Here is a 25,938-nt window from a genome sequence, read left to right on the forward strand (position 1 = left end):
CATCACCGTTTTTTGCAATTAAATCCAATAGTCCCACCTAAATGACTCAAACTACTGTTACCAAAATTTATTCGGACACAAACAACCCACTTCACGTCCCCGGGCCCCGCGCCTCACCAAGTTTTCAAACTTAGGCCCAATGCGAAACCCATATATACATTGATCGTGCAATACTTGACAGGTGCGATCATACCAGCACTAATGCACCGGATCCCATCAGAACTCCGCAGTTAAGCGTGCTTGGGCGAGAGTAGTACTAGGATGGGTGACCTCCTGAGAAGTCCTCGTGTTGCACCTCTTTTTTACGTTTTTTTCTTTCTTTTACGCCATTTTCATCACCGTTTTTTGCAATTAAATCCAATAGTACCACCTAAATGACACAAACAACCCACTTCACGTCCCCGGGCCACGCGCCTCATCAAGTTTTCAAACTTAGGCCCAATGCGAAACCCATATATACATTGATCGTGCAATACTTAACAGGTGCGATCATACCAGCACTAATGCACCGGATCTCATCAGAACTCCGCAGTTAAGCGTGCTTGGGTGAGAGTAGTACTAGGATGGGTGACCTCCTGGGAAGTCCTCGTGTTGCACCTCTTTTTTACGTTTTTTTCTTTCTTTTACGCCATTTTCATCACCGTTTTTTGCAATTAAATCCAATAGTACCACCTAAATGACTCAAACTACTGTTACCAAAATTTATTCGGACACAAACAACCCACTTCACGTCCCCGGGCCCCGCGCCTCACCAAGTTTTCAAACTTAGGCCCAATGCGAAACCCATATATACATTGATCGTGCAATACTTGACAGGTGCGATCATACCAGCACTAATGCACCGGATCCCATCAGAACTCCGCAGTTAAGCGTGCTTGGGCGAGAGTAGTACTAGGATGGGTGACCTCCTGGGAAGTCCTCGTGTTGCACCTCTTTTTTACGTTTTTTTCTTTCTTTTACGCCATTTTCATCACCGTTTTTTGCAATTAAATCCAATAGTACCACCTAAATGACTCAAACTACTGTTACCAAAATTTATTCGGACACAAACAACCCACTTCACGTCCCCGGGCCCCGCGCCTCACCAAGTTTTCAAACTTAGGCCCAATGCGAAACCCATATATACATTGATCGTGCAATACTTGACAGGTGCGATCATACCAGCACTAATGCACCGGATCCCATCAGAACTCCGCAGTTAAGCGTGCTTGGGCGAGAGTAGTACTAGGATGGGTGACCTCCTGGGAAGTCCTCGTGTTGCACCTCTTTTTTACGTTTTTTTCTTTCTTTTACGCCATTTTCATCACCGTTTTTTGCAATTAAATCCAATAGTACCACCTAAATGACACAAACAACCCACTTCACGTCCCCGGGCCCCGCGCCTCACCAAGTTTTCAAACTTAGGCCCAATGCGAAACCCATATATACATTGATCGTGCAATACTTGACAGGTGCGATCATACCAGCACTAATGCACCGGATCCCATCAGAACTCCGCAGTTAAGCGTGCTTGGGCGAGAGTAGTACTAGGATGGGTGACCTCCTGGGAAGTCCTCGTGTTGCACCTCTTTTTTACGTTTTTTTCTTTCTTTTACGCCATTTTCATCACCGTTTTTTGCAATTAAATCCAATAGTACCACCTAAATGACTCAAACTACTGTTACCAAATTTATTCGGACACAACAACCCACTTCACGTCCCCGGGCCCCGCGCCTCACCAAGTTTTCAAACTTAGGCCCAATGCGAAACCCATATATACATTGATCGTGCAATACTTGACAGGTGCGATCATACCAGCACTAATGCACCGGATCCCATCAGAACTCCGCAGTTAAGCGTGCTTGGGCGAGAGTAGTACTAGGATGGGTGACCTCCTGGGAAGTCCTCGTGTTGCACCTCTTTTTTACGTTTTTTTCTTTCTTTTACGCCATTTTCATCACCGTTTTTTGCAATTAAATCCAATAGTACCACCTAAATGACTCAAACTACTGTTACCAAATTTATTCGGACACAACAACCCACTTCACGTCCCCGGGCCCCGCGCCTCACCAAGTTTTCAAACTTAGGCCCAATGCGAAACCCATATATACATTGATCGTGCAATACTTGACAGGTGCGATCATACCAGCACTAATGCACCGGATCCCATCAGAACTCCGCAGTTAAGCGTGCTTGGGCGAGAGTAGTACTAGGATGGGTGACCTCCTGGGAAGTCCTCGTGTTGCACCTCTTTTTTACGTTTTTTTCTTTCTTTTACGCCATTTTCATCACCGTTTTTTGCAATTAAATCCAATAGTACCACCTAAATGACTCAAACTACTGTTACCCACTTCACGTCCCCGGGCCCCGCGCCTCACCAAGTTTTCAAACTTAGGCCCAATGCGAAACCCATATATACATTGATCGTGCAATACTTGACAGGTGCGATCATACCAGCACTAATGCACCGGATCCCATCAGAACTCCGCAGTTAAGCGTGCTTGGGCGAGAGTAGTACTAGGATGGGTGACCTCCTGGGAAGTCCTCGTGTTGCACCTCTTTTTTACGTTTTTTTCTTTTTTTACGCCATTTTCATCACCGTTTTTTGCAATTAAATCCAATAGTACCACCTAAATGACTCAAACTATTACCCACTTCACGTCCCCGGGCCCCGCGCCTCACCAAGTTTTCAAACTTAGGCCCAATGCGAAACCCATATATACATTGATCGTGCAATACTTGACAGGTGCGATCATACCAGCACTAATGCACCGGATCCCATCAGAACTCCGCAGTTAAGCGTGCTTGGGCGAGAGTAGTACTAGGATGGGTGACCTCCTGGGAAGTCCTCGTGTTGCACCTCTTTTTTACGTTTTTTTCTTTTTTTACGCCATTTTCATCACCGTTTTTTGCAATTAAATCCAATAGTACCACCTAAATGACTCAAACTACTGTTACCATTATTCGACACACCCACTTCACGTCCCCGGGCCCCGCGCCTCACCAAGTTTTCAAACTTAGGCCCAATGCGAAACCCATATATACATTGATCGTGCAATACTTGACAGGTGCGATCATACCAGCACTAATGCACCGGATCCCATCAGAACTCCGCAGTTAAGCGTGCTTGGGCGAGAGTAGTACTAGGATGGGTGACCTCCTGGGAAGTCCTCGTGTTGCACCTCTTTTTTACGTTTTTTTCTTTTTTTACGCCATTTTCATCACCGTTTTTTGCAATTAAATCCAATAGTACCACCTAAATGACTCAAACTACTGTTACCACCACTTCACGTCCCCGGGCCCCGCGCCTCACCAAGTTTTCAAACTTAGGCCCAATGCGAAACCCATATATACATTGATCGTGCAATACTTGACAGGTGCGATCATACCAGCACTAATGCACCGGATCCCATCAGAACTCCGCAGTTAAGCGTGCTTGGGCGAGAGTAGTACTAGGATGGGTGACCTCCTGGGAAGTCCTCGTGTTGCACCTCTTTTTTACGTTTTTTTCTTTTTTTACGCCATTTTCATCACCGTTTTTTGCAATTAAATCCAATAGTACCACCTAAATGACTCAAACTACTGTTACCACTTCACGTCCCCGGGCCCCGCGCCTCACCAAGTTTTCAAACTTAGGCCCAATGCGAAACCCATATATACATTGATCGTGCAATACTTGACAGGTGCGATCATACCAGCACTAATGCACCGGATCCCATCAGAACTCCGCAGTTAAGCGTGCTTGGGCGAGAGTAGTACTAGGATGGGTGACCTCCTGGGAAGTCCTCGTGTTGCACCTCTTTTTTACGTTTTTTTCTTTTTTTACGCCATTTTCATCACCGTTTTTTGCAATTAAATCCAATAGTACCACCTAAATGACTCAAACTACTGTTACCCACTTCACGTCCCCGGGCCCCGCGCCTCACCAAGTTTTCAAACTTAGGCCCAATGCGAAACCCATATATACATTGATCGTGCAATACTTGACAGGTGCGATCATACCAGCACTAATGCACCGGATCCCATCAGAACTCCGCAGTTAAGCGTGCTTGGGCGAGAGTAGTACTAGGATGGGTGACCTCCTGGGAAGTCCTCGTGTTGCACCTCTTTTTTACGTTTTTTTCTTTCTTTTACGCCATTTTCATCACCGTTTTTTGCAATTAAATCCAATAGTACCACCTAAATGACTCAAACTACTGTTACCCACTTCACGTCCCCGGGCCCCGCGCCTCACCAAGTTTTCAAACTTAGGCCCAATGCGAAACCCATATATACATTGATCGTGCAATACTTGACAGGTGCGATCATACCAGCACTAATGCACCGGATCCCATCAGAACTCCGCAGTTAAGCGTGCTTGGGCGAGAGTAGTACTAGGATGGGTGACCTCCTGGGAAGTCCTCGTGTTGCACCTCTTTTTTACGTTTTTTTCTTTCTTTTACGCCATTTTCATCACCGTTTTTTGCAATTAAATCCAATAGTACCACCTAAATGACTCAAACTACTGTTACCACTTCACGTCCCCGGGCCCCGCGCCTCACCAAGTTTTCAAACTTAGGCCCAATGCGAAACCCATATATACATTGATCGTGCAATACTTGACAGGTGCGATCATACCAGCACTAATGCACCGGATCCCATCAGAACTCCGCAGTTAAGCGTGCTTGGGCGAGAGTAGTACTAGGATGGGTGACCTCCTGGGAAGTCCTCGTGTTGCACCTCTTTTTTACGTTTTTTTCTTTTTTTACGCCATTTTCATCACCGTTTTTTGCAATTAAATCCAATAGTACCACCTAAATGACTCAAACTACTGTTACCACTTCACGTCCCCGGGCCCCGCGCCTCACCAAGTTTTCAAACTTAGGCCCAATGCGAAACCCATATATACATTGATCGTGCAATACTTGACAGGTGCGATCATACCAGCACTAATGCACCGGATCCCATCAGAACTCCGCAGTTAAGCGTGCTTGGGCGAGAGTAGTACTAGGATGGGTGACCTCCTGGGAAGTCCTCGTGTTGCACCTCTTTTTTACGTTTTTTTCTTTTTTTACGCCATTTTCATCACCGTTTTTTGCAATTAAATCCAATAGTACCACCTAAATGACTCAAACTACTGTTACCACTTCACGTCCCCGGGCCCCGCGCCTCACCAAGTTTTCAAACTTAGGCCCAATGCGAAACCCATATATACATTGATCGTGCAATACTTGACAGGTGCGATCATACCAGCACTAATGCACCGGATCCCATCAGAACTCCGCAGTTAAGCGTGCTTGGGCGAGAGTAGTACTAGGATGGGTGACCTCCTGGGAAGTCCTCGTGTTGCACCTCTTTTTTACGTTTTTTTCTTTTTTTACGCCATTTTCATCACCGTTTTTTGCAATTAAATCCAATAGTACCACCTAAATGACTCAAACTACTGTTACCACTTCACGTCCCCGGGCCCCGCGCCTCACCAAGTTTTCAAACTTAGGCCCAATGCGAAACCCATATATACATTGATCGTGCAATACTTGACAGGTGCGATCATACCAGCACTAATGCACCGGATCCCATCAGAACTCCGCAGTTAAGCGTGCTTGGGCGAGAGTAGTACTAGGATGGGTGACCTCCTGGGAAGTCCTCGTGTTGCACCTCTTTTTTACGTTTTTTTCTTTCTTTTACGCCATTTTCATCACCGTTTTTTGCAATTAAATCCAATAGTACCACCTAAATGACTCAAACTACTGTTACCACTTCACGTCCCCGGGCCCCGCGCCTCACCAAGTTTTCAAACTTAGGCCCAATGCGAAACCCATATATACATTGATCGTGCAATACTTGACAGGTGCGATCATACCAGCACTAATGCACCGGATCCCATCAGAACTCCGCAGTTAAGCGTGCTTGGGCGAGAGTAGTACTAGGATGGGTGACCTCCTGGGAAGTCCTCGTGTTGCACCTCTTTTTTACGTTTTTTTCTTTTTTTACGCCATTTTCATCACCGTTTTTTGCAATTAAATCCAATAGTACCACCTAAATGACTCAAACTACTGTTACCACTTCACGTCCCCGGGCCCCGCGCCTCACCAAGTTTTCAAACTTAGGCCCAATGCGAAACCCATATATACATTGATCGTGCAATACTTGACAGGTGCGATCATACCAGCACTAATGCACCGGATCCCATCAGAACTCCGCAGTTAAGCGTGCTTGGGCGAGAGTAGTACTAGGATGGGTGACCTCCTGGGAAGTCCTCGTGTTGCACCTCTTTTTTACGTTTTTTTCTTTTTTTACGCCATTTTCATCACCGTTTTTTGCAATTAAATCCAATAGTACCACCTAAATGACTCAAACTACTGTTACCACTTCACGTCCCCGGGCCCCGCGCCTCACCAAGTTTTCAAACTTAGGCCCAATGCGAAACCCATATATACATTGATCGTGCAATACTTGACAGGTGCGATCATACCAGCACTAATGCACCGGATCCCATCAGAACTCCGCAGTTAAGCGTGCTTGGGCGAGAGTAGTACTAGGATGGGTGACCTCCTGGGAAGTCCTCGTGTTGCACCTCTTTTTTACGTTTTTTTCTTTTTTTACGCCATTTTCATCACCGTTTTTTGCAATTAAATCCAATAGTACCACCTAAATGACTCAAACTACTGTTACCACTTCACGTCCCCGGGCCCCGCGCCTCACCAAGTTTTCAAACTTAGGCCCAATGCGAAACCCATATATACATTGATCGTGCAATACTTGACAGGTGCGATCATACCAGCACTAATGCACCGGATCCCATCAGAACTCCGCAGTTAAGCGTGCTTGGGCGAGAGTAGTACTAGGATGGGTGACCTCCTGGGAAGTCCTCGTGTTGCACCTCTTTTTTACGTTTTTTTCTTTTTTTACGCCATTTTCATCACCGTTTTTTGCAATTAAATCCAATAGTACCACCTAAATGACTCAAACTACTGTTACCACTTCACGTCCCCGGGCCCCGCGCCTCACCAAGTTTTCAAACTTAGGCCCAATGCGAAACCCATATATACATTGATCGTGCAATACTTGACAGGTGCGATCATACCAGCACTAATGCACCGGATCCCATCAGAACTCCGCAGTTAAGCGTGCTTGGGCGAGAGTAGTACTAGGATGGGTGACCTCCTGGGAAGTCCTCGTGTTGCACCTCTTTTTTACGTTTTTTTCTTTTTTTACGCCATTTTCATCACCGTTTTTTGCAATTAAATCCAATAGTACCACCTAAATGACTCAAACTACTGTTACCCACTTCACGTCCCCGGGCCCCGCGCCTCACCAAGTTTTCAAACTTAGGCCCAATGCGAAACCCATATATACATTGATCGTGCAATACTTGACAGGTGCGATCATACCAGCACTAATGCACCGGATCCCATCAGAACTCCGCAGTTAAGCGTGCTTGGGCGAGAGTAGTACTAGGATGGGTGACCTCCTGGGAAGTCCTCGTGTTGCACCTCTTTTTTACGTTTTTTTCTTTTTTTACGCCATTTTCATCACCGTTTTTTGCAATTAAATCCAATAGTACCACCTAAATGACTCAAACTACTGTTACCCACTTCACGTCCCCGGGCCCCGCGCCTCACCAAGTTTTCAAACTTAGGCCCAATGCGAAACCCATATATACATTGATCGTGCAATACTTGACAGGTGCGATCATACCAGCACTAATGCACCGGATCCCATCAGAACTCCGCAGTTAAGCGTGCTTGGGCGAGAGTAGTACTAGGATGGGTGACCTCCTGGGAAGTCCTCGTGTTGCACCTCTTTTTTACGTTTTTTTCTTTTTTTACGCCATTTTCATCACCGTTTTTTGCAATTAAATCCAATAGTACCACCTAAATGACTCAAACTACTGTTACCACTTCACGTCCCCGGGCCCCGCGCCTCACCAAGTTTTCAAACTTAGGCCCAATGCGAAACCCATATATACATTGATCGTGCAATACTTGACAGGTGCGATCATACCAGCACTAATGCACCGGATCCCATCAGAACTCCGCAGTTAAGCGTGCTTGGGCGAGAGTAGTACTAGGATGGGTGACCTCCTGGGAAGTCCTCGTGTTGCACCTCTTTTTTACGTTTTTTTCTTTTTTTACGCCATTTTCATCACCGTTTTTTGCAATTAAATCCAATAGTACCACCTAAATGACTCAAACTACTGTTACCACTTCACGTCCCCGGGCCCCGCGCCTCACCAAGTTTTCAAACTTAGGCCCAATGCGAAACCCATATATACATTGATCGTGCAATACTTGACAGGTGCGATCATACCAGCACTAATGCACCGGATCCCATCAGAACTCCGCAGTTAAGCGTGCTTGGGCGAGAGTAGTACTAGGATGGGTGACCTCCTGGGAAGTCCTCGTGTTGCACCTCTTTTTTACGTTTTTTTCTTTTTTTACGCCATTTTCATCACCGTTTTTTGCAATTAAATCCAATAGTACCACCTAAATGACTCAAACTACTGTTACCACTTCACGTCCCCGGGCCCCGCGCCTCACCAAGTTTTCAAACTTAGGCCCAATGCGAAACCCATATATACATTGATCGTGCAATACTTGACAGGTGCGATCATACCAGCACTAATGCACCGGATCCCATCAGAACTCCGCAGTTAAGCGTGCTTGGGCGAGAGTAGTACTAGGATGGGTGACCTCCTGGGAAGTCCTCGTGTTGCACCTCTTTTTTACGTTTTTTTCTTTTTTTACGCCATTTTCATCACCGTTTTTTGCAATTAAATCCAATAGTACCACCTAAATGACTCAAACTACTGTTACCACTTCACGTCCCCGGGCCCCGCGCCTCACCAAGTTTTCAAACTTAGGCCCAATGCGAAACCCATATATACATTGATCGTGCAATACTTGACAGGTGCGATCATACCAGCACTAATGCACCGGATCCCATCAGAACTCCGCAGTTAAGCGTGCTTGGGCGAGAGTAGTACTAGGATGGGTGACCTCCTGGGAAGTCCTCGTGTTGCACCTCTTTTTTACGTTTTTTTCTTTTTTTACGCCATTTTCATCACCGTTTTTTGCAATTAAATCCAATAGTACCACCTAAATGACTCAAACTACTGTTACCACTTCACGTCCCCGGGCCCCGCGCCTCACCAAGTTTTCAAACTTAGGCCCAATGCGAAACCCATATATACATTGATCGTGCAATACTTGACAGGTGCGATCATACCAGCACTAATGCACCGGATCCCATCAGAACTCCGCAGTTAAGCGTGCTTGGGCGAGAGTAGTACTAGGATGGGTGACCTCCTGGGAAGTCCTCGTGTTGCACCTCTTTTTTACGTTTTTTTCTTTTTTTACGCCATTTTCATCACCGTTTTTTGCAATTAAATCCAATAGTACCACCTAAATGACTCAAACTACTGTTACCACTTCACGTCCCCGGGCCCCGCGCCTCACCAAGTTTTCAAACTTAGGCCCAATGCGAAACCCATATATACATTGATCGTGCAATACTTGACAGGTGCGATCATACCAGCACTAATGCACCGGATCCCATCAGAACTCCGCAGTTAAGCGTGCTTGGGCGAGAGTAGTACTAGGATGGGTGACCTCCTGGGAAGTCCTCGTGTTGCACCTCTTTTTTACGTTTTTTTCTTTTTTTACGCCATTTTCATCACCGTTTTTTGCAATTAAATCCAATAGTACCACCTAAATGACTCAAACTACTGTTACCACTTCACGTCCCCGGGCCCGCGCCTCACCAAGTTTTCAAACTTAGGCCCAATGCGAAACCCATATATACATTGATCGTGCAATACTTGACAGGTGCGATCATACCAGCACTAATGCACCGGATCCCATCAGAACTCCGCAGTTAAGCGTGCTTGGGCGAGAGTAGTACTAGGATGGGTGACCTCCTGGGAAGTCCTCGTGTTGCACCTCTTTTTTACGTTTTTTTCTTTTTTTACGCCATTTTCATCACCGTTTTTTGCAATTAAATCCAATAGTACCACCTAAATGACTCAAACTACTGTTACCACTTCACGTCCCCGGGCCCCGCGCCTCACCAAGTTTTCAAACTTAGGCCCAATGCGAAACCCATATATACATTGATCGTGCAATACTTGACAGGTGCGATCATACCAGCACTAATGCACCGGATCCCATCAGAACTCCGCAGTTAAGCGTGCTTGGGCGAGAGTAGTACTAGGATGGGTGACCTCCTGGGAAGTCCTCGTGTTGCACCTCTTTTTTACGTTTTTTTCTTTTTTTACGCCATTTTCATCACCGTTTTTTGCAATTAAATCCAATAGTACCACCTAAATGACTCAAACTACTGTTACCACTTCACGTCCCCGGGCCCCGCGCCTCACCAAGTTTTCAAACTTAGGCCCAATGCGAAACCCATATATACATTGATCGTGCAATACTTGACAGGTGCGATCATACCAGCACTAATGCACCGGATCCCATCAGAACTCCGCAGTTAAGCGTGCTTGGGCGAGAGTAGTACTAGGATGGGTGACCTCCTGGGAAGTCCTCGTGTTGCACCTCTTTTTTACGTTTTTTTCTTTTTTTTACGCCATTTTCATCACCGTTTTTTGCAATTAAATCCAATAGTACCACCTAAATGACTCAAACTACTGTTACCACTTCACGTCCCCGGGCCCCGCGCCTCACCAAGTTTTCAAACTTAGGCCCAATGCGAAACCCATATATACATTGATCGTGCAATACTTGACAGGTGCGATCATACCAGCACTAATGCACCGGATCCCATCAGAACTCCGCAGTTAAGCGTGCTTGGGCGAGAGTAGTACTAGGATGGGTGACCTCCTGGGAAGTCCTCGTGTTGCACCTCTTTTTTACGTTTTTTTCTTTTTTTACGCCATTTTCATCACCGTTTTTTGCAATTAAATCCAATAGTACCACCTAAATGACTCAAACTACTGTTACCACTTCACGTCCCCGGGCCCCGCGCCTCACCAAGTTTTCAAACTTAGGCCCAATGCGAAACCCATATATACATTGATCGTGCAATACTTGACAGGTGCGATCATACCAGCACTAATGCACCGGATCCCATCAGAACTCCGCAGTTAAGCGTGCTTGGGCGAGAGTAGTACTAGGATGGGTGACCTCCTGGGAAGTCCTCGTGTTGCACCTCTTTTTTACGTTTTTTTCTTTTTTTTACGCCATTTTCATCACCGTTTTTTGCAATTAAATCCAATAGTACCACCTAAATGACTCAAACTACTGTTACCACTTCACGTCCCCGGGCCCCGCGCCTCACCAAGTTTTCAAACTTAGGCCCAATGCGAAACCCATATATACATTGATCGTGCAATACTTGACAGGTGCGATCATACCAGCACTAATGCACCGGATCCCATCAGAACTCCGCAGTTAAGCGTGCTTGGGCGAGAGTAGTACTAGGATGGGTGACCTCCTGGGAAGTCCTCGTGTTGCACCTCTTTTTTACGTTTTTTTCTTTTTTTACGCCATTTTCATCACCGTTTTTTGCAATTAAATCCAATAGTACCACCTAAATGACTCAAACTACTGTTACCACTTCACGTCCCCGGGCCCCGCGCCTCACCAAGTTTTCAAACTTAGGCCCAATGCGAAACCCATATATACATTGATCGTGCAATACTTGACAGGTGCGATCATACCAGCACTAATGCACCGGATCCCATCAGAACTCCGCAGTTAAGCGTGCTTGGGCGAGAGTAGTACTAGGATGGGTGACCTCCTGGGAAGTCCTCGTGTTGCACCTCTTTTTTACGTTTTTTTCTTTTTTTACGCCATTTTCATCACCGTTTTTTGCAATTAAATCCAATAGTACCACCTAAATGACTCAAACTACTGTTACCACTTCACGTCCCCGGGCCCCGCGCCTCACCAAGTTTTCAAACTTAGGCCCAATGCGAAACCCATATATACATTGATCGTGCAATACTTGACAGGTGCGATCATACCAGCACTAATGCACCGGATCCCATCAGAACTCCGCAGTTAAGCGTGCTTGGGCGAGAGTAGTACTAGGATGGGTGACCTCCTGGGAAGTCCTCGGTTGCACCTCTTTTTTACGTTTTTTTCTTTTTTTTACGCCATTTTCATCACCGTTTTTTGCAATTAAATCCAATAGTACCACCTAAATGACTCAAACTACTGTTACCACTTCACGTCCCCGGGCCCCGCGCCTCACCAAGTTTTCAAACTTAGGCCCAATGCGAAACCCATATATACATTGATCGTGCAATACTTGACAGGTGCGATCATACCAGCACTAATGCACCGGATCCCATCAGAACTCCGCAGTTAAGCGTGCTTGGGCGAGAGTAGTACTAGGATGGGTGACCTCCTGGGAAGTCCTCGTGTTGCACCTCTTTTTTACGTTTTTTTCTTTTTTTACGCCATTTTCATCACCGTTTTTTGCAATTAAATCCAATAGTACCACCTAAATGACTCAAACTACTGTTACCACTTCACGTCCCCGGGCCCCGCGCCTCACCAAGTTTTCAAACTTAGGCCCAATGCGAAACCCATATATACATTGATCGTGCAATACTTGACAGGTGCGATCATACCAGCACTAATGCACCGGATCCCATCAGAACTCCGCAGTTAAGCGTGCTTGGGCGAGAGTAGTACTAGGATGGGTGACCTCCTGGGAAGTCCTCGGTTGCACCTCTTTTTTACGTTTTTTTCTTTTTTTACGCCATTTTCATCACCGTTTTTTGCAATTAAATCCAATAGTACCACCTAAATGACTCAAACTACTGTTACCACTTCACGTCCCCGGGCCCCGCGCCTCACCAAGTTTTCAAACTTAGGCCCAATGCGAAACCCATATATACATTGATCGTGCAATACTTGACAGGTGCGATCATACCAGCACTAATGCACCGGATCCCATCAGAACTCCGCAGTTAAGCGTGCTTGGGCGAGAGTAGTACTAGGATGGGTGACCTCCTGGGAAGTCCTCGTGTTGCACCTCTTTTTTACGTTTTTTTCTTTTTTTACGCCATTTTCATCACCGTTTTTTGCAATTAAATCCAATAGTACCACCTAAATGACTCAAACTACTGTTACCACTTCACGTCCCCGGGCCCCGCGCCTCACCAAGTTTTCAAACTTAGGCCCAATGCGAAACCCATATATACATTGATCGTGCAATACTTGACAGGTGCGATCATACCAGCACTAATGCACCGGATCCCATCAGAACTCCGCAGTTAAGCGTGCTTGGGCGAGAGTAGTACTAGGATGGGTGACCTCCTGGGAAGTCCTCGTGTTGCACCTCTTTTTTACGTTTTTTTCTTTTTTTACGCCATTTTCATCACCGTTTTTTGCAATTAAATCCAATAGTACCACCTAAATGACTCAAACTACTGTTACCACTTCACGTCCCCGGGCCCCGCGCCTCACCAAGTTTTCAAACTTAGGCCCAATGCGAAACCCATATATACATTGATCGTGCAATACTTGACAGGTGCGATCATACCAGCACTAATGCACCGGATCCCATCAGAACTCCGCAGTTAAGCGTGCTTGGGCGAGAGTAGTACTAGGATGGGTGACCTCCTGGGAAGTCCTCGTGTTGCACCTCTTTTTTACGTTTTTTTCTTTTTTTACGCCATTTTCATCACCGTTTTTTGCAATTAAATCCAATAGTACCACCTAAATGACTCAAACTACTGTTACCACTTCACGTCCCCGGGCCCCGCGCCTCACCAAGTTTTCAAACTTAGGCCCAATGCGAAACCCATATATACATTGATCGTGCAATACTTGACAGGTGCGATCATACCAGCACTAATGCACCGGATCCCATCAGAACTCCGCAGTTAAGCGTGCTTGGGCGAGAGTAGTACTAGGATGGGTGACCTCCTGGGAAGTCCTCGTGTTGCACCTCTTTTTTACGTTTTTTTCTTTTTTTACGCCATTTTCATCACCGTTTTTTGCAATTAAATCCAATAGTACCACCTAAATGACTCAAACTACTGTTACCACTTCACGTCCCCGGGCCCCGCGCCTCACCAAGTTTTCAAACTTAGGCCCAATGCGAAACCCATATATACATTGATCGTGCAATACTTGACAGGTGCGATCATACCAGCACTAATGCACCGGATCCCATCAGAACTCCGCAGTTAAGCGTGCTTGGGCGAGAGTAGTACTAGGATGGGTGACCTCCTGGGAAGTCCTCGTGTTGCACCTCTTTTTTACGTTTTTTTCTTTTTTTACGCCATTTTCATCACCGTTTTTTGCAATTAAATCCAATAGTACCACCTAAATGACTCAAACTACTGTTACCACTTCACGTCCCCGGGCCCCGCGCCTCACCAAGTTTTCAAACTTAGGCCCAATGCGAAACCCATATATACATTGATCGTGCAATACTTGACAGGTGCGATCATACCAGCACTAATGCACCGGATCCCATCAGAACTCCGCAGTTAAGCGTGCTTGGGCGAGAGTAGTACTAGGATGGGTGACCTCCTGGGAAGTCCTCGTGTTGCACCTCTTTTTTACGTTTTTTTCTTTTTTTACGCCATTTTCATCACCGTTTTTTGCAATTAAATCCAATAGTACCACCTAAATGACTCAAACTACTGTTACCACTTCACGTCCCCGGGCCCCGCGCCTCACCAAGTTTTCAAACTTAGGCCCAATGCGAAACCCATATATACATTGATCGTGCAATACTTGACAGGTGCGATCATACCAGCACTAATGCACCGGATCCCATCAGAACTCCGCAGTTAAGCGTGCTTGGGCGAGAGTAGTACTAGGATGGGTGACCTCCTGGGAAGTCCTCGTGTTGCACCTCTTTTTTACGTTTTTTTCTTTTTTTACGCCATTTTCATCACCGTTTTTTGCAATTAAATCCAATAGTACCACCTAAATGACTCAAACTACTGTTACCCACTTCACGTCCCCGGGCCCCGCGCCTCACCAAGTTTTCAAACTTAGGCCCAATGCGAAACCCATATATACATTGATCGTGCAATACTTGACAGGTGCGATCATACCAGCACTAATGCACCGGATCCCATCAGAACTCCGCAGTTAAGCGTGCTTGGGCGAGAGTAGTACTAGGATGGGTGACCTCCTGGGAAGTCCTCGTGTTGCACCTCTTTTTTACGTTTTTTTCTTTCTTTTACGCCATTTTCATCACCGTTTTTTGCAATTAAATCCAATAGTACCACCTAAATGACTCAAACTACTGTTACCCACTTCACGTCCCCGGGCCCCGCGCCTCACCAAGTTTTCAAACTTAGGCCCAATGCGAAACCCATATATACATTGATCGTGCAATACTTGACAGGTGCGATCATACCAGCACTAATGCACCGGATCCCATCAGAACTCCGCAGTTAAGCGTGCTTGGGCGAGAGTAGTACTAGGATGGGTGACCTCCTGGGAAGTCCTCGTGTTGCACCTCTTTTTTACGTTTTTTTCTTTCTTTTACGCCATTTTCATCACCGTTTTTTGCAATTAAATCCAATAGTACCACCTAAATGACTCAAACTACTGTTACTTTACAACCCACTTCACGTCCCCGGGCCCCGCGCCTCACCAAGTTTTCAAACTTAGGCCCAATGCGAAACCCATATATACATTGATCGTGCAATACTTGACAGGTGCGATCATACCAGCACTAATGCACCGGATCCCATCAGAACTCCGCAGTTAAGCGTGCTTGGGCGAGAGTAGTACTAGGATGGGTGACCTCCTGGGAAGTCCTCGTGTTGCACCTCTTTTTTACGTTTTTTTCTTTCTTTTACGCCATTTTCATCACCGTTTTTTGCAATTAAATCCAATAGTACCACCTAAATGACTCAAACTACTTACCCACTTCACGTCCCCGGGCCCCGCGCCTCACCAAGTTTTCAAACTTAGGCCCAATGCGAAACCCATATATACATTGATCGTGCAATACTTGACAGGTGCGATCATACCAGCACTAATGCACCGGATCCCATCAGAACTCCGCAGTTAAGCGTGCTTGGGCGAGAGTAGTACTAGGATGGGTGACCTCCTGGGAAGTCCTCGTGTTGCACCTCTTTTTTACGTTTTTTTCTTTCTTTTACGCCATTTTCATCACCGTTTTTTGCAATTAAATCCAATAGTACCACCTAAATGACTCAAACTACTGTTACCCACTTCACGTCCCCGGGCCCCGCGCCTCACCAAGTTTTCAAACTTAGGCCCAATGCGAAACCCATATATACATTGATCGTGCAATACTTGACAGGTGCGATCATACCAGCACTAATGCACCGGATCCCATCAGAACTCCGCAGTTAAGCGTGCTTGGGCGAGAGTAGTACTAGGATGGGTGACCTCCTGGGAAGTCCTCGTGTTGCACCTCTTTTTTACGTTTTTTTCTTTCTTTTACGCCATTTTCATCACCGTTTTTTGCAATTAAATCCAATAGTACCACCTAAATGACTCAAACTACTGTTATACCACCCACTTCACGTCCCCGGGCCCCGCGCCTCACCAAGTTTTCAAACTTAGGCCCAATGCGAAACCCATATATACATTGATCGTGCAATACTTGACAGGTGCGATCATACCAGCACTAATGCACCGGATCCCATCAGAACTCCGCAGTTAAGCGTGCTTGGGCGAGAGTAGTACTAGGATGGGTGACCTCCTGGGAAGTCCTCGTGTTGCACCTCTTTTTTACGTTTTTTTCTTTCTTTTACGCCATTTTCATCACCGTTTTTTGCAATTAAATCCAATAGTACCACCTAAATGACTCAAACTACTGAAATTACCAACCCACTTCACGTCCCCGGGCCCCGCGCCTCACCAAGTTTTCAAACTTAGGCCCAATGCGAAACCCATATATACATTGATCGTGCAATACTTGACAGGTGCGATCATACCAGCACTAATGCACCGGATCCCATCAGAACTCCGCAGTTAAGCGTGCTTGGGCGAGAGTAGTACTAGGATGGGTGACCTCCTGGGAAGTCCTCGTGTTGCACCTCTTTTTTACGTTTTTTTCTTTCTTTTACGCCATTTTCATCACCGTTTTTTGCAATTAAATCCAATAGTACCACCTAAATGACACAAACAACCCACTTCACGTCCCCGGGCCCCGCGCCTCACCAAGTTTTCAAACTTAGGCCCAATGCGAAACCCATATATACATTGATCGTGCAATACTTGACAGGTGCGATCATACCAGCACTAATGCACCGGATCCCATCAGAACTCCGCAGTTAAGCGTGCTTGGGCGAGAGTAGTACTAGGATGGGTGACCTCCTGGGAAGTCCTCGTGTTGCACCTCTTTTTTACGTTTTTTTCTTTCTTTTACGCCATTTTCATCACCGTTTTTTGCAATTAAATCCAATAGTACCACCTAAATGACTCAAACTACTGTTACCAAATTATTCGGACACAACCCACTTCACGTCCCCGGGCCCCGCGCCTCACCAAGTTTTCAAACTTAGGCCCAATGCGAAACCCATATATACATTGATCGTGCAATACTTGACAGGTGCGATCATACCAGCACTAATGCACCGGATCCCATCAGAACTCCGCAGTTAAGCGTGCTTGGGCGAGAGTAGTACTAGGATGGGTGACCTCCTGGGAAGTCCTCGTGTTGCACCTCTTTTTTACGTTTTTTTCTTTCTTTTACGCCATTTTCATCACCGTTTTTTGCAATTAAATCCAATAGTACCACCTAAATGACTCAAACTACTGTTACCAAATTTATCGGACACAAACAACCCACTTCACGTCCCCGGGCCCCGCGCCTCACCAAGTTTTCAAACTTAGGCCCAATGCGAAACCCATATATACATTGATCGTGCAATACTTGACAGGTGCGATCATACCAGCACTAATGCACCGGATCCCATCAGAACTCCGCAGTTAAGCGTGCTTGGGCGAGAGTAGTACTAGGATGGGTGACCTCCTGGGAAGTCCTCGTGTTGCACCTCTTTTTTACGTTTTTTTCTTTCTTTTACGCCATTTTCATCACCGTTTTTTGCAATTAAATCCAATAGTACCACCTAAATGACTCAAACTACTGTTACCAAATTATTCGACACAAACAACCACTTCACGTCCCCGGGCCCCGCGCCTCACCAAGTTTTCAAACTTAGGCCCAATGCGAAACCCATATATACATTGATCGTGCAATACTTGACAGGTGCGATCATACCAGCACTAATGCACCGGATCCCATCAGAACTCCGCAGTTAAGCGTGCTTGGGCGAGAGTAGTACTAGGATGGGTGACCTCCTGGGAAGTCCTCGTGTTGCACCTCTTTTTTACGTTTTTTTCTTTCTTTTACGCCATTTTCATCACCGTTTTTTGCAATTAAATCCAATAGTACCACCTAAATGACTCAAACTACTTTACCAACAACCCACTTCACGTCCCCGGGCCCCGCGCCTCACCAAGTTTTCAAACTTAGGCCCAATGCGAAACCCATATATACATTGATCGTGCAATACTTGACAGGTGCGATCATACCAGCACTAATGCACCGGATCCCATCAGAACTCCGCAGTTAAGCGTGCTTGGGCGAGAGTAGTACTAGGATGGGTGACCTCCTGGGAAGTCCTCGTGTTGCACCTCTTTTTTACGTTTTTTTCTTTCTTTTACGCCATTTTCATCACCGTTTTTTGCAATTAAATCCAATAGTACCACCTAAATGACTCAAACTACTGTTACCAAAATTATTCGGACACAAACAACCCACTTCACGTCCCCGGGCCCCGCGCCTCACCAAGTTTTCAAACTTAGGCCCAATGCGAAACCCATATATACATTGATCGTGCAATACTTGACAGGTGCGATCATACCAGCACTAATGCACCGGATCCCATCAGAACTCCGCAGTTAAGCGTGCTTGGGCGAGAGTAGTACTAGGATGGGTGACCTCCTGGGAAGTCCTCGTGTTGCACCTCTTTTTTACGTTTTTTTCTTTCTTTTACGCCATTTTCATCACCGTTTTTTGCAATTAAATCCAATAGTACCACCTAAATGACTCAAACTACTGTTACCACAAACAACCCACTTCACGTCCCCGGGCCCCGCGCCTCACCAAGTTTTCAAACTTAGGCCCAATGCGAAACCCATATATACATTGATCGTGCAATACTTGACAGGTGCGATCATACCAGCACTAATGCACCGGATCCCATCAGAACTCCGCAGTTAAGCGTGCTTGGGCGAGAGTAGTACTAGGATGGGTGACCTCCTGGGAAGTCCTCGTGTTGCACCTCTTTTTTACGTTTTTTTCTTTCTTTTACGCCATTTTCATCACCGTTTTTTGCAATTAAATCCAATAGTACCACCTAAATGACACAAACAACCCACTTCACGTCCCCGGGCCCCGCGCCTCACCAAGTTTTCAAACTTAGGCCCAATGCGAAACCCATATATACATTGATCGTGCAATACTTGACAGGTGCGATCATACCAGCACTAATGCACCGGATCCCATCAGAACTCCGCAGTTAAGCGTGCTTGGGCGAGAGTAGTACTAGGATGGGTGACCTCCTGGGAAGTCCTCGTGTTGCACCTCTTTTTTACGTTTTTTTCTTTCTTTTACGCCATTTTCATCACCGTTTTTTGCAATTAAATCCAATAGTACCACCTAAATGACTCAAACTACTGTTACCAAAATTTATTCGGACACAAACAACCCACTTCACGTCCCCGGGCCCCGCGCCTCACCAAGTTTTCAAACTTAGGCCCAATGCGAAACCCATATATACATTGATCGTGCAATACTTGACAGGTGCGATCATACCAGCACTAATGCACCGGATCCCATCAGAACTCCGCAGTTAAGCGTGCTTGGGCGAGAGTAGTACTAGGATGGGTGACCTCCTGGGAAGTCCTCGTGTTGCACCTCTTTTTTACGTTTTTTTCTTTCTTTTACGCCATTTTCATCACCGTTTTTTGCAATTAAATCCAATAGTACCACCTAAATGACCACAAACACACAACCCACTTCACGTCCCCGGGCCCCGCGCCTCACCAAGTTTTCAAACTTAGGCCCAATGCGAAACCCATATATACATTGATCGTGCAATACTTGACAGGTGCGATCATACCAGCACTAATGCACCGGATCCCATCAGAACTCCGCAGTTAAGCGTGCTTGGGCGAGAGTAGTACTAGGATGGGTGACCTCCTGGGAAGTCCTCGTGTTGCACCTCTTTTTTACGTTTTTTTCTTTCTTTTACGCCATTTTCATCACCGTTTTTTGCAATTAAATCCAATAGTACCACCTAAATGACACACAAACAACCCACTTCACGTCCCCGGGCCCCGCGCCTCACCAAGTTTTCAAACTTAGGCCCAATGCGAAACCCATATATACATTGATCGTGCAATACTTGACAGGTGCGATCATACCAGCACTAATGCACCGGATCCCATCAGAACTCCGCAGTTAAGCGTGCTTGGGCGAGAGTAGTACTAGGATGGGTGACCTCCTGGGAAGTCCTCGTGTTGCACCTCTTTTTTACGTTTTTTTCTTTCTTTTACGCCATTTTCATCACCGTTTTTTGCAATTAAATCCAATAGTACCACCTAAATGACTCAAACTACTGTTACCAAAATTTATTCGGACACAAACAACCCACTTCACGTCCCCGGGCCCCGCGCCTCACCAAGTTTTCAAACTTAGGCCCAATGCGAAACCCATATATACATTGATCGTGCAATACTTGACAGGTGCGATCATACCAGCACTAATGCACCGGATCCCATCAGAACTCCGCAGTTAAGCGTGCTTGGGCGAGAGTAGTACTAGGATGGGTGACCTCCTGGGAAGTCCTCGTGTTGCACCTCTTTTTTACGTTTTTTTCTTTCTTTTACGCCATTTTCATCACCGTTTTTTGCAATTAAATCCAATAGTACCACCTAAATGACTCAAACTACTGTACCAAAATTCGACACAAACAACCCACTTCACGTCCCCGGGCCCCGCGCCTCACCAAGTTTTCAAACTTAGGCCCAATGCGAAACCCATATATACATTGATCGTGCAATACTTGACAGGTGCGATCATACCAGCACTAATGCACCGGATCCCATCAGAACTCCGCAGTTAAGCGTGCTTGGGCGAGAGTAGTACTAGGATGGGTGACCTCCTGGGAAGTCCTCGTGTTGCACCTCTTTTTTACGTTTTTTTCTTTCTTTTACGCCATTTTCATCACCGTTTTTTGCAATTAAATCCAATAGTACCACCTAAATGACTCAAACTACTGTTACCAAAATTTATTCGGACACAAACAACCCACTTCACGTCCCCGGGCCCCGCGCCTCACCAAGTTTTCAAACTTAGGCCCAATGCGAAACCCATATATACATTGATCGTGCAATACTTGACAGGTGCGATCATACCAGCACTAATGCACCGGATCCCATCAGAACTCCGCAGTTAAGCGTGCTTGGGCGAGAGTAGTACTAGGATGGGTGACCTCCTGGGAAGTCCTCGTGTTGCACCTCTTTTTTACGTTTTTTTCTTTCTTTTACGCCATTTTCATCACCGTTTTTTGCAATTAAATCCAATAGTACCACCTAAATGACTCAAACTACTGTACCAAATTATTCGACACAAACAACCCACTTCACGTCCCCGGGCCCCGCGCCTCACCAAGTTTTCAAACTTAGGCCCAATGCGAAACCCATATATACATTGATCGTGCAATACTTGACAGGTGCGATCATACCAGCACTAATGCACCGGATCCCATCAGAACTCCGCAGTTAAGCGTGCTTGGGCGAGAGTAGTACTAGGATGGGTGACCTCCTGGGAAGTCCTCGTGTTGCACCTCTTTTTTACGTTTTTTTCTTTCTTTTACGCCATTTTCATCACCGTTTTTTGCAATTAAATCCAATAGTACCACCTAAATGACACAAACAACCCACTTCACGTCCCCGGGCCCCGCGCCTCACCAAGTTTTCAAACTTAGGCCCAATGCGAAACCCATATATACATTGATCGTGCAATACTTGACAGGTGCGATCATACCAGCACTAATGCACCGGATCCCATCAGAACTCCGCAGTTAAGCGTGCTTGGGCGAGAGTAGTACTAGGATGGGTGACCTCCTGGGAAGTCCTCGTGTTGCACCTCTTTTTTACGTTTTTTTCTTTCTTTTACGCCATTTTCATCACCGTTTTTTGCAATTAAATCCAATAGTACCACCTAAATGACTCAAACTACTGTTACCAAAATTTATTCGGACACAAACAACCCACTTCACGTCCCCGGGCCCCGCGCCTCACCAAGTTTTCAAACTTAGGCCCAATGCGAAACCCATATATACATTGATCGTGCAATACTTGACAGGTGCGATCATACCAGCACTAATGCACCGGATCCCATCAGAACTCCGCAGTTAAGCGTGCTTGGGCGAGAGTAGTACTAGGATGGGTGACCTCCTGGGAAGTCCTCGTGTTGCACCTCTTTTTTACGTTTTTTTCTTTCTTTTACGCCATTTTCATCACCGTTTTTTGCAATTAAATCCAATAGTACCACCTAAATGACTCAAACTACTGTTACCAAATTATTCGACACAAACAACCCACTTCACGTCCCCGGGCCCCGCGCCTCACCAAGTTTTCAAACTTAGGCCCAATGCGAAACCCATATATACATTGATCGTGCAATACTTGACAGGTGCGATCATACCAGCACTAATGCACCGGATCCCATCAGAACTCCGCAGTTAAGCGTGCTTGGGCGAGAGTAGTACTAGGATGGGTGACCTCCTGGGAAGTCCTCGTGTTGCACCTCTTTTTTACGTTTTTTTCTTTCTTTTACGCCATTTTCATCACCGTTTTTTGCAATTAAATCCAATAGTACCACCTAAATGACCAACTACTTACAAATCGACACAAACAACCCACTTCACGTCCCCGGGCCCCGCGCCTCACCAAGTTTTCAAACTTAGGCCCAATGCGAAACCCATATATACATTGATCGTGCAATACTTGACAGGTGCGATCATACCAGCACTAATGCACCGGATCCCATCAGAACTCCGCAGTTAAGCGTGCTTGGGCGAGAGTAGTACTAGGATGGGTGACCTCCTGGGAAGTCCTCGTGTTGCACCTCTTTTTTACGTTTTTTTCTTTCTTTTACGCCATTTTCATCACCGTTTTTTGCAATTAAATCCAATAGTACCACCTAAATGACTCAAACTACTGTTACCAAATTATTCGGACACAAACAACCCACTTCACGTCCCCGGGCCCCGCGCCTCACCAAGTTTTCAAACTTAGGCCCAATGCGAAACCCATATATACATTGATCGTGCAATACTTGACAGGTGCGATCATACCAGCACTAATGCACCGGATCCCATCAGAACTCCGCAGTTAAGCGTGCTTGGGCGAGAGTAGTACTAGGATGGGTGACCTCCTGGGAAGTCCTCGTGTTGCACCTCTTTTTTACGTTTTTTTCTTTCTTTTACGCCATTTTCATCACCGTTTTTTGCAATTAAATCCAATAGTACCACCTAAATGACTCAAACTACTGTTACCAAAATTTATTCGGACACAAACAACCCACTTCACGTCCCCGGGCCCCGCGCCTCACCAAGTTTTCAAACTTAGGCCCAATGCGAAACCCATATATACATTGATCGTGCAATACTTGACAGGTGCGATCATACCAGCACTAATGCACCGGATCCCATCAGAACTCCGCAGTTAAGCGTGCTTGGGCGAGAGTAGTACTAGGATGGGTGACCTCCTGGGAAGTCCTCGTGTTGCACCTCTTTTTTACGTTTTTTTCTTTCTTTTACGCCATTTTCATCACCGTTTTTTGCAATTAAATCCAATAGTACCACCTAAATGACCAAATACACACAAACAACCCACTTCACGTCCCCGGGCCCCGCGCCTCACCAAGTTTTCAAACTTAGGCCCAATGCGAAACCCATATATACATTGATCGTGCAATACTTGACAGGTGCGATCATACCAGCACTAATGCACCGGATCCCATCAGAACTCCGCAGTTAAGCGTGCTTGGGCGAGAGTAGTACTAGGATGGGTGACCTCCTGGGAAGTCCTCGTGTTGCACCTCTTTTTTACGTTTTTTTCTTTCTTTTACGCCATTTTCATCACCGTTTTTTGCAATTAAATCCAATAGTACCACCTAAATGACACACAAACAACCCACTTCACGTCCCCGGGCCCCGCGCCTCACCAAGTTTTCAAACTTAGGCCCAATGCGAAACCCATATATACATTGATCGTGCAATACTTGACAGGTGCGATCATACCAGCACTAATGCACCGGATCCCATCAGAACTCCGCAGTTAAGCGTGCTTGGGCGAGAGTAGTACTAGGATGGGTGACCTCCTGGGAAGTCCTCGTGTTGCACCTCTTTTTTACGTTTTTTTCTTTCTTTTACGCCATTTTCATCACCGTTTTTTGCAATTAAATCCAATAGTACCACCTAAATGACTCAAACTACTGTTACCAAAATTTATTCGGACACAAACAACCCACTTCACGTCCCCGGGCCCCGCGCCTCACCAAGTTTTCAAACTTAGGCCCAATGCGAAACCCATATATACATTGATCGTGCAATACTTGACAGGTGCGATCATACCAGCACTAATGCACCGGATCCCATCAGAACTCCGCAGTTAAGCGTGCTTGGGCGAGAGTAGTACTAGGATGGGTGACCTCCTGGGAAGTCCTCGTGTTGCACCTCTTTTTTACGTTTTTTTCTTTCTTTTACGCCATTTTCATCACCGTTTTTTGCAATTAAATCCAATAGTACCACCTAAATGACTCAAACTACTGTTACCAAAATTTATTCGGACACAAACAACCCACTTCACGTCCCCGGGCCCCGCGCCTCACCAAGTTTTCAAACTTAGGCCCAATGCGAAACCCATATATACATTGATCGTGCAATACTTGACAGGTGCGATCATACCAGCACTAATGCACCGGATCCCATCAGAACTCCGCAGTTAAGCGTGCTTGGGCGAGAGTAGTACTAGGATGGGTGACCTCCTGGGAAGTCCTCGTGTTGCACCTCTTTTTTACGTTTTTTTCTTTCTTTTACGCCATTTTCATCACCGTTTTTTGCAATTAAATCCAATAGTACCACCTAAATGACTCAAACTACTGTTACCAAAATTTATTCGGACACAAACAACCCACTTCACGTCCCCGGGCCCCGCGCCTCACCAAGTTTTCAAACTTAGGCCCAATGCGAAACCCATATATACATTGATCGTGCAATACTTGACAGGTGCGATCATACCAGCACTAATGCACCGGATCCCATCAGAACTCCGCAGTTAAGCGTGCTTGGGCGAGAGTAGTACTAGGATGGGTGACCTCCTGGGAAGTCCTCGTGTTGCACCTCTTTTTTACGTTTTTTTCTTTCTTTTACGCCATTTTCATCACCGTTTTTTGCAATTAAATCCAATAGTACCACCTAAATGACTCAAACTACTGTTACCAAAATTTATTCGGACACAAACAACCCACTTCACGTCCCCGGGCCCCGCGCCTCACCAAGTTTTCAAACTTAGGCCCAATGCGAAACCCATATATACATTGATCGTGCAATACTTGACAGGTGCGATCATACCAGCACTAATGCACCGGATCCCATCAGAACTCCGCAGTTAAGCGTGCTTGGGCGAGAGTAGTACTAGGATGGGTGACCTCCTGGGAAGTCCTCGTGTTGCACCTCTTTTTTACGTTTTTTTCTTTCTTTTACGCCATTTTCATCACCGTTTTTTGCAATTAAATCCAATAGTACCACCTAAATGACTCAAACTACTGTTACCAAAATTTATTCGGACACAAACAACCCACTTCACGTCCCCGGGCCCCGCGCCTCACCAAGTTTTCAAACTTAGGCCCAATGCGAAACCCATATATACATTGATCGTGCAATACTTGACAGGTGCGATCATACCAGCACTAATGCACCGG

General features: G+C 46.0%; 82 non-coding genes across 82 annotated transcripts; all 82 read left to right on the forward strand.

The window, feature by feature from the left end:
• Window positions 1–179: 179 nt before the first annotated feature.
• LOC114171821 lies at window positions 180–298 on the forward strand. The gene has a single exon (XR_003601679.1). It is a non-coding gene; the product is annotated as a 5S ribosomal RNA (ribosomal RNA).
• A 183-nt stretch (window positions 299–481) lies between these two features.
• On the forward strand, window positions 482–600 carry LOC114171822. Its single transcript, XR_003601680.1, has one exon. It is a non-coding gene; the product is annotated as a 5S ribosomal RNA (ribosomal RNA).
• A 214-nt stretch (window positions 601–814) lies between these two features.
• On the forward strand, window positions 815–933 carry LOC114171786. The gene has a single exon (XR_003601647.1). It is a non-coding gene; the product is annotated as a 5S ribosomal RNA (ribosomal RNA).
• Window positions 934–1,147: 214 nt separating this feature from the next.
• LOC114171832 lies at window positions 1,148–1,266 on the forward strand. Its single transcript, XR_003601690.1, has one exon. It is a non-coding gene; the product is annotated as a 5S ribosomal RNA (ribosomal RNA).
• A 183-nt stretch (window positions 1,267–1,449) lies between these two features.
• On the forward strand, window positions 1,450–1,568 carry LOC114171844. The gene has a single exon (XR_003601701.1). It is a non-coding gene; the product is annotated as a 5S ribosomal RNA (ribosomal RNA).
• A 212-nt stretch (window positions 1,569–1,780) lies between these two features.
• Window positions 1,781–1,899, forward strand: LOC114171855. Its single transcript, XR_003601712.1, has one exon. It is a non-coding gene; the product is annotated as a 5S ribosomal RNA (ribosomal RNA).
• A 212-nt stretch (window positions 1,900–2,111) lies between these two features.
• LOC114171866 lies at window positions 2,112–2,230 on the forward strand. Its single transcript, XR_003601723.1, has one exon. It is a non-coding gene; the product is annotated as a 5S ribosomal RNA (ribosomal RNA).
• Window positions 2,231–2,419: 189 nt separating this feature from the next.
• Window positions 2,420–2,538, forward strand: LOC114171793. The gene has a single exon (XR_003601653.1). It is a non-coding gene; the product is annotated as a 5S ribosomal RNA (ribosomal RNA).
• A 185-nt stretch (window positions 2,539–2,723) lies between these two features.
• On the forward strand, window positions 2,724–2,842 carry LOC114171805. Its single transcript, XR_003601664.1, has one exon. It is a non-coding gene; the product is annotated as a 5S ribosomal RNA (ribosomal RNA).
• A 203-nt stretch (window positions 2,843–3,045) lies between these two features.
• LOC114171816 lies at window positions 3,046–3,164 on the forward strand. Its single transcript, XR_003601675.1, has one exon. It is a non-coding gene; the product is annotated as a 5S ribosomal RNA (ribosomal RNA).
• Window positions 3,165–3,354: 190 nt separating this feature from the next.
• Window positions 3,355–3,473, forward strand: LOC114171825. The gene has a single exon (XR_003601683.1). It is a non-coding gene; the product is annotated as a 5S ribosomal RNA (ribosomal RNA).
• A 187-nt stretch (window positions 3,474–3,660) lies between these two features.
• Window positions 3,661–3,779, forward strand: LOC114171826. The gene has a single exon (XR_003601684.1). It is a non-coding gene; the product is annotated as a 5S ribosomal RNA (ribosomal RNA).
• Window positions 3,780–3,967: 188 nt separating this feature from the next.
• Window positions 3,968–4,086, forward strand: LOC114171827. Its single transcript, XR_003601685.1, has one exon. It is a non-coding gene; the product is annotated as a 5S ribosomal RNA (ribosomal RNA).
• A 189-nt stretch (window positions 4,087–4,275) lies between these two features.
• LOC114171828 lies at window positions 4,276–4,394 on the forward strand. The gene has a single exon (XR_003601686.1). It is a non-coding gene; the product is annotated as a 5S ribosomal RNA (ribosomal RNA).
• Window positions 4,395–4,582: 188 nt separating this feature from the next.
• Window positions 4,583–4,701, forward strand: LOC114171829. The gene has a single exon (XR_003601687.1). It is a non-coding gene; the product is annotated as a 5S ribosomal RNA (ribosomal RNA).
• Window positions 4,702–4,888: 187 nt separating this feature from the next.
• Window positions 4,889–5,007, forward strand: LOC114171830. Its single transcript, XR_003601688.1, has one exon. It is a non-coding gene; the product is annotated as a 5S ribosomal RNA (ribosomal RNA).
• A 187-nt stretch (window positions 5,008–5,194) lies between these two features.
• LOC114171831 lies at window positions 5,195–5,313 on the forward strand. Its single transcript, XR_003601689.1, has one exon. It is a non-coding gene; the product is annotated as a 5S ribosomal RNA (ribosomal RNA).
• Window positions 5,314–5,500: 187 nt separating this feature from the next.
• LOC114171833 lies at window positions 5,501–5,619 on the forward strand. Its single transcript, XR_003601691.1, has one exon. It is a non-coding gene; the product is annotated as a 5S ribosomal RNA (ribosomal RNA).
• Window positions 5,620–5,807: 188 nt separating this feature from the next.
• LOC114171834 lies at window positions 5,808–5,926 on the forward strand. The gene has a single exon (XR_003601692.1). It is a non-coding gene; the product is annotated as a 5S ribosomal RNA (ribosomal RNA).
• Window positions 5,927–6,113: 187 nt separating this feature from the next.
• Window positions 6,114–6,232, forward strand: LOC114171835. The gene has a single exon (XR_003601693.1). It is a non-coding gene; the product is annotated as a 5S ribosomal RNA (ribosomal RNA).
• A 187-nt stretch (window positions 6,233–6,419) lies between these two features.
• On the forward strand, window positions 6,420–6,538 carry LOC114171837. The gene has a single exon (XR_003601694.1). It is a non-coding gene; the product is annotated as a 5S ribosomal RNA (ribosomal RNA).
• A 187-nt stretch (window positions 6,539–6,725) lies between these two features.
• Window positions 6,726–6,844, forward strand: LOC114171838. Its single transcript, XR_003601695.1, has one exon. It is a non-coding gene; the product is annotated as a 5S ribosomal RNA (ribosomal RNA).
• A 187-nt stretch (window positions 6,845–7,031) lies between these two features.
• LOC114171839 lies at window positions 7,032–7,150 on the forward strand. The gene has a single exon (XR_003601696.1). It is a non-coding gene; the product is annotated as a 5S ribosomal RNA (ribosomal RNA).
• A 188-nt stretch (window positions 7,151–7,338) lies between these two features.
• LOC114171840 lies at window positions 7,339–7,457 on the forward strand. Its single transcript, XR_003601697.1, has one exon. It is a non-coding gene; the product is annotated as a 5S ribosomal RNA (ribosomal RNA).
• A 188-nt stretch (window positions 7,458–7,645) lies between these two features.
• Window positions 7,646–7,764, forward strand: LOC114171841. The gene has a single exon (XR_003601698.1). It is a non-coding gene; the product is annotated as a 5S ribosomal RNA (ribosomal RNA).
• Window positions 7,765–7,951: 187 nt separating this feature from the next.
• On the forward strand, window positions 7,952–8,070 carry LOC114171842. Its single transcript, XR_003601699.1, has one exon. It is a non-coding gene; the product is annotated as a 5S ribosomal RNA (ribosomal RNA).
• A 187-nt stretch (window positions 8,071–8,257) lies between these two features.
• Window positions 8,258–8,376, forward strand: LOC114171843. The gene has a single exon (XR_003601700.1). It is a non-coding gene; the product is annotated as a 5S ribosomal RNA (ribosomal RNA).
• Window positions 8,377–8,563: 187 nt separating this feature from the next.
• On the forward strand, window positions 8,564–8,682 carry LOC114171845. The gene has a single exon (XR_003601702.1). It is a non-coding gene; the product is annotated as a 5S ribosomal RNA (ribosomal RNA).
• A 187-nt stretch (window positions 8,683–8,869) lies between these two features.
• On the forward strand, window positions 8,870–8,988 carry LOC114171846. Its single transcript, XR_003601703.1, has one exon. It is a non-coding gene; the product is annotated as a 5S ribosomal RNA (ribosomal RNA).
• A 187-nt stretch (window positions 8,989–9,175) lies between these two features.
• LOC114171847 lies at window positions 9,176–9,294 on the forward strand. The gene has a single exon (XR_003601704.1). It is a non-coding gene; the product is annotated as a 5S ribosomal RNA (ribosomal RNA).
• A 187-nt stretch (window positions 9,295–9,481) lies between these two features.
• LOC114171848 lies at window positions 9,482–9,600 on the forward strand. Its single transcript, XR_003601705.1, has one exon. It is a non-coding gene; the product is annotated as a 5S ribosomal RNA (ribosomal RNA).
• A 186-nt stretch (window positions 9,601–9,786) lies between these two features.
• Window positions 9,787–9,905, forward strand: LOC114171849. The gene has a single exon (XR_003601706.1). It is a non-coding gene; the product is annotated as a 5S ribosomal RNA (ribosomal RNA).
• A 187-nt stretch (window positions 9,906–10,092) lies between these two features.
• On the forward strand, window positions 10,093–10,211 carry LOC114171850. The gene has a single exon (XR_003601707.1). It is a non-coding gene; the product is annotated as a 5S ribosomal RNA (ribosomal RNA).
• Window positions 10,212–10,398: 187 nt separating this feature from the next.
• On the forward strand, window positions 10,399–10,517 carry LOC114171851. The gene has a single exon (XR_003601708.1). It is a non-coding gene; the product is annotated as a 5S ribosomal RNA (ribosomal RNA).
• A 188-nt stretch (window positions 10,518–10,705) lies between these two features.
• On the forward strand, window positions 10,706–10,824 carry LOC114171852. Its single transcript, XR_003601709.1, has one exon. It is a non-coding gene; the product is annotated as a 5S ribosomal RNA (ribosomal RNA).
• Window positions 10,825–11,011: 187 nt separating this feature from the next.
• On the forward strand, window positions 11,012–11,130 carry LOC114171853. Its single transcript, XR_003601710.1, has one exon. It is a non-coding gene; the product is annotated as a 5S ribosomal RNA (ribosomal RNA).
• A 188-nt stretch (window positions 11,131–11,318) lies between these two features.
• On the forward strand, window positions 11,319–11,437 carry LOC114171854. Its single transcript, XR_003601711.1, has one exon. It is a non-coding gene; the product is annotated as a 5S ribosomal RNA (ribosomal RNA).
• A 187-nt stretch (window positions 11,438–11,624) lies between these two features.
• Window positions 11,625–11,743, forward strand: LOC114171856. The gene has a single exon (XR_003601713.1). It is a non-coding gene; the product is annotated as a 5S ribosomal RNA (ribosomal RNA).
• Window positions 11,744–11,930: 187 nt separating this feature from the next.
• Window positions 11,931–12,048, forward strand: LOC114171823. Its single transcript, XR_003601681.1, has one exon. It is a non-coding gene; the product is annotated as a 5S ribosomal RNA (ribosomal RNA).
• A 188-nt stretch (window positions 12,049–12,236) lies between these two features.
• On the forward strand, window positions 12,237–12,355 carry LOC114171857. Its single transcript, XR_003601714.1, has one exon. It is a non-coding gene; the product is annotated as a 5S ribosomal RNA (ribosomal RNA).
• Window positions 12,356–12,542: 187 nt separating this feature from the next.
• Window positions 12,543–12,660, forward strand: LOC114171824. Its single transcript, XR_003601682.1, has one exon. It is a non-coding gene; the product is annotated as a 5S ribosomal RNA (ribosomal RNA).
• Window positions 12,661–12,847: 187 nt separating this feature from the next.
• Window positions 12,848–12,966, forward strand: LOC114171858. The gene has a single exon (XR_003601715.1). It is a non-coding gene; the product is annotated as a 5S ribosomal RNA (ribosomal RNA).
• A 187-nt stretch (window positions 12,967–13,153) lies between these two features.
• Window positions 13,154–13,272, forward strand: LOC114171859. The gene has a single exon (XR_003601716.1). It is a non-coding gene; the product is annotated as a 5S ribosomal RNA (ribosomal RNA).
• Window positions 13,273–13,459: 187 nt separating this feature from the next.
• On the forward strand, window positions 13,460–13,578 carry LOC114171860. Its single transcript, XR_003601717.1, has one exon. It is a non-coding gene; the product is annotated as a 5S ribosomal RNA (ribosomal RNA).
• Window positions 13,579–13,765: 187 nt separating this feature from the next.
• LOC114171861 lies at window positions 13,766–13,884 on the forward strand. Its single transcript, XR_003601718.1, has one exon. It is a non-coding gene; the product is annotated as a 5S ribosomal RNA (ribosomal RNA).
• Window positions 13,885–14,071: 187 nt separating this feature from the next.
• On the forward strand, window positions 14,072–14,190 carry LOC114171862. Its single transcript, XR_003601719.1, has one exon. It is a non-coding gene; the product is annotated as a 5S ribosomal RNA (ribosomal RNA).
• A 187-nt stretch (window positions 14,191–14,377) lies between these two features.
• On the forward strand, window positions 14,378–14,496 carry LOC114171863. Its single transcript, XR_003601720.1, has one exon. It is a non-coding gene; the product is annotated as a 5S ribosomal RNA (ribosomal RNA).
• A 187-nt stretch (window positions 14,497–14,683) lies between these two features.
• Window positions 14,684–14,802, forward strand: LOC114171864. Its single transcript, XR_003601721.1, has one exon. It is a non-coding gene; the product is annotated as a 5S ribosomal RNA (ribosomal RNA).
• A 188-nt stretch (window positions 14,803–14,990) lies between these two features.
• LOC114171865 lies at window positions 14,991–15,109 on the forward strand. Its single transcript, XR_003601722.1, has one exon. It is a non-coding gene; the product is annotated as a 5S ribosomal RNA (ribosomal RNA).
• A 189-nt stretch (window positions 15,110–15,298) lies between these two features.
• Window positions 15,299–15,417, forward strand: LOC114171867. Its single transcript, XR_003601724.1, has one exon. It is a non-coding gene; the product is annotated as a 5S ribosomal RNA (ribosomal RNA).
• Window positions 15,418–15,614: 197 nt separating this feature from the next.
• Window positions 15,615–15,733, forward strand: LOC114171868. Its single transcript, XR_003601725.1, has one exon. It is a non-coding gene; the product is annotated as a 5S ribosomal RNA (ribosomal RNA).
• A 187-nt stretch (window positions 15,734–15,920) lies between these two features.
• On the forward strand, window positions 15,921–16,039 carry LOC114171869. The gene has a single exon (XR_003601726.1). It is a non-coding gene; the product is annotated as a 5S ribosomal RNA (ribosomal RNA).
• A 189-nt stretch (window positions 16,040–16,228) lies between these two features.
• Window positions 16,229–16,347, forward strand: LOC114171870. The gene has a single exon (XR_003601727.1). It is a non-coding gene; the product is annotated as a 5S ribosomal RNA (ribosomal RNA).
• Window positions 16,348–16,541: 194 nt separating this feature from the next.
• LOC114171871 lies at window positions 16,542–16,660 on the forward strand. The gene has a single exon (XR_003601728.1). It is a non-coding gene; the product is annotated as a 5S ribosomal RNA (ribosomal RNA).
• Window positions 16,661–16,856: 196 nt separating this feature from the next.
• LOC114171787 lies at window positions 16,857–16,975 on the forward strand. The gene has a single exon (XR_003601648.1). It is a non-coding gene; the product is annotated as a 5S ribosomal RNA (ribosomal RNA).
• Window positions 16,976–17,158: 183 nt separating this feature from the next.
• LOC114171789 lies at window positions 17,159–17,277 on the forward strand. The gene has a single exon (XR_003601649.1). It is a non-coding gene; the product is annotated as a 5S ribosomal RNA (ribosomal RNA).
• Window positions 17,278–17,485: 208 nt separating this feature from the next.
• Window positions 17,486–17,604, forward strand: LOC114171790. The gene has a single exon (XR_003601650.1). It is a non-coding gene; the product is annotated as a 5S ribosomal RNA (ribosomal RNA).
• A 212-nt stretch (window positions 17,605–17,816) lies between these two features.
• On the forward strand, window positions 17,817–17,935 carry LOC114171791. Its single transcript, XR_003601651.1, has one exon. It is a non-coding gene; the product is annotated as a 5S ribosomal RNA (ribosomal RNA).
• Window positions 17,936–18,145: 210 nt separating this feature from the next.
• LOC114171792 lies at window positions 18,146–18,264 on the forward strand. The gene has a single exon (XR_003601652.1). It is a non-coding gene; the product is annotated as a 5S ribosomal RNA (ribosomal RNA).
• A 195-nt stretch (window positions 18,265–18,459) lies between these two features.
• On the forward strand, window positions 18,460–18,578 carry LOC114171794. Its single transcript, XR_003601654.1, has one exon. It is a non-coding gene; the product is annotated as a 5S ribosomal RNA (ribosomal RNA).
• Window positions 18,579–18,791: 213 nt separating this feature from the next.
• LOC114171795 lies at window positions 18,792–18,910 on the forward strand. Its single transcript, XR_003601655.1, has one exon. It is a non-coding gene; the product is annotated as a 5S ribosomal RNA (ribosomal RNA).
• A 199-nt stretch (window positions 18,911–19,109) lies between these two features.
• Window positions 19,110–19,228, forward strand: LOC114171796. The gene has a single exon (XR_003601656.1). It is a non-coding gene; the product is annotated as a 5S ribosomal RNA (ribosomal RNA).
• Window positions 19,229–19,411: 183 nt separating this feature from the next.
• On the forward strand, window positions 19,412–19,530 carry LOC114171797. Its single transcript, XR_003601657.1, has one exon. It is a non-coding gene; the product is annotated as a 5S ribosomal RNA (ribosomal RNA).
• Window positions 19,531–19,744: 214 nt separating this feature from the next.
• Window positions 19,745–19,863, forward strand: LOC114171798. Its single transcript, XR_003601658.1, has one exon. It is a non-coding gene; the product is annotated as a 5S ribosomal RNA (ribosomal RNA).
• Window positions 19,864–20,051: 188 nt separating this feature from the next.
• Window positions 20,052–20,170, forward strand: LOC114171799. The gene has a single exon (XR_003601659.1). It is a non-coding gene; the product is annotated as a 5S ribosomal RNA (ribosomal RNA).
• A 185-nt stretch (window positions 20,171–20,355) lies between these two features.
• Window positions 20,356–20,474, forward strand: LOC114171800. The gene has a single exon (XR_003601660.1). It is a non-coding gene; the product is annotated as a 5S ribosomal RNA (ribosomal RNA).
• Window positions 20,475–20,688: 214 nt separating this feature from the next.
• LOC114171801 lies at window positions 20,689–20,807 on the forward strand. Its single transcript, XR_003601661.1, has one exon. It is a non-coding gene; the product is annotated as a 5S ribosomal RNA (ribosomal RNA).
• Window positions 20,808–21,015: 208 nt separating this feature from the next.
• LOC114171802 lies at window positions 21,016–21,134 on the forward strand. The gene has a single exon (XR_003601662.1). It is a non-coding gene; the product is annotated as a 5S ribosomal RNA (ribosomal RNA).
• A 214-nt stretch (window positions 21,135–21,348) lies between these two features.
• LOC114171803 lies at window positions 21,349–21,467 on the forward strand. The gene has a single exon (XR_003601663.1). It is a non-coding gene; the product is annotated as a 5S ribosomal RNA (ribosomal RNA).
• Window positions 21,468–21,677: 210 nt separating this feature from the next.
• On the forward strand, window positions 21,678–21,796 carry LOC114171806. Its single transcript, XR_003601665.1, has one exon. It is a non-coding gene; the product is annotated as a 5S ribosomal RNA (ribosomal RNA).
• Window positions 21,797–21,979: 183 nt separating this feature from the next.
• LOC114171807 lies at window positions 21,980–22,098 on the forward strand. Its single transcript, XR_003601666.1, has one exon. It is a non-coding gene; the product is annotated as a 5S ribosomal RNA (ribosomal RNA).
• A 214-nt stretch (window positions 22,099–22,312) lies between these two features.
• Window positions 22,313–22,431, forward strand: LOC114171808. Its single transcript, XR_003601667.1, has one exon. It is a non-coding gene; the product is annotated as a 5S ribosomal RNA (ribosomal RNA).
• A 211-nt stretch (window positions 22,432–22,642) lies between these two features.
• LOC114171809 lies at window positions 22,643–22,761 on the forward strand. Its single transcript, XR_003601668.1, has one exon. It is a non-coding gene; the product is annotated as a 5S ribosomal RNA (ribosomal RNA).
• Window positions 22,762–22,963: 202 nt separating this feature from the next.
• LOC114171810 lies at window positions 22,964–23,082 on the forward strand. The gene has a single exon (XR_003601669.1). It is a non-coding gene; the product is annotated as a 5S ribosomal RNA (ribosomal RNA).
• Window positions 23,083–23,294: 212 nt separating this feature from the next.
• On the forward strand, window positions 23,295–23,413 carry LOC114171811. The gene has a single exon (XR_003601670.1). It is a non-coding gene; the product is annotated as a 5S ribosomal RNA (ribosomal RNA).
• A 214-nt stretch (window positions 23,414–23,627) lies between these two features.
• LOC114171812 lies at window positions 23,628–23,746 on the forward strand. The gene has a single exon (XR_003601671.1). It is a non-coding gene; the product is annotated as a 5S ribosomal RNA (ribosomal RNA).
• A 192-nt stretch (window positions 23,747–23,938) lies between these two features.
• Window positions 23,939–24,057, forward strand: LOC114171813. The gene has a single exon (XR_003601672.1). It is a non-coding gene; the product is annotated as a 5S ribosomal RNA (ribosomal RNA).
• A 185-nt stretch (window positions 24,058–24,242) lies between these two features.
• Window positions 24,243–24,361, forward strand: LOC114171814. Its single transcript, XR_003601673.1, has one exon. It is a non-coding gene; the product is annotated as a 5S ribosomal RNA (ribosomal RNA).
• Window positions 24,362–24,575: 214 nt separating this feature from the next.
• LOC114171815 lies at window positions 24,576–24,694 on the forward strand. Its single transcript, XR_003601674.1, has one exon. It is a non-coding gene; the product is annotated as a 5S ribosomal RNA (ribosomal RNA).
• Window positions 24,695–24,908: 214 nt separating this feature from the next.
• LOC114171817 lies at window positions 24,909–25,027 on the forward strand. The gene has a single exon (XR_003601676.1). It is a non-coding gene; the product is annotated as a 5S ribosomal RNA (ribosomal RNA).
• Window positions 25,028–25,241: 214 nt separating this feature from the next.
• Window positions 25,242–25,360, forward strand: LOC114171818. The gene has a single exon (XR_003601677.1). It is a non-coding gene; the product is annotated as a 5S ribosomal RNA (ribosomal RNA).
• Window positions 25,361–25,574: 214 nt separating this feature from the next.
• Window positions 25,575–25,693, forward strand: LOC114171819. The gene has a single exon (XR_003601678.1). It is a non-coding gene; the product is annotated as a 5S ribosomal RNA (ribosomal RNA).
• The last annotated feature ends 245 nt before the right edge of the window (window positions 25,694–25,938 follow it).

The sequence above is a fragment of the Vigna unguiculata genome, unplaced genomic scaffold, assembly GCF_004118075.2.
Source record: "Vigna unguiculata cultivar IT97K-499-35 unplaced genomic scaffold, ASM411807v1 contig_366, whole genome shotgun sequence".
Lineage (NCBI taxonomy): Eukaryota > Viridiplantae > Streptophyta > Magnoliopsida > Fabales > Fabaceae > Vigna > Vigna unguiculata.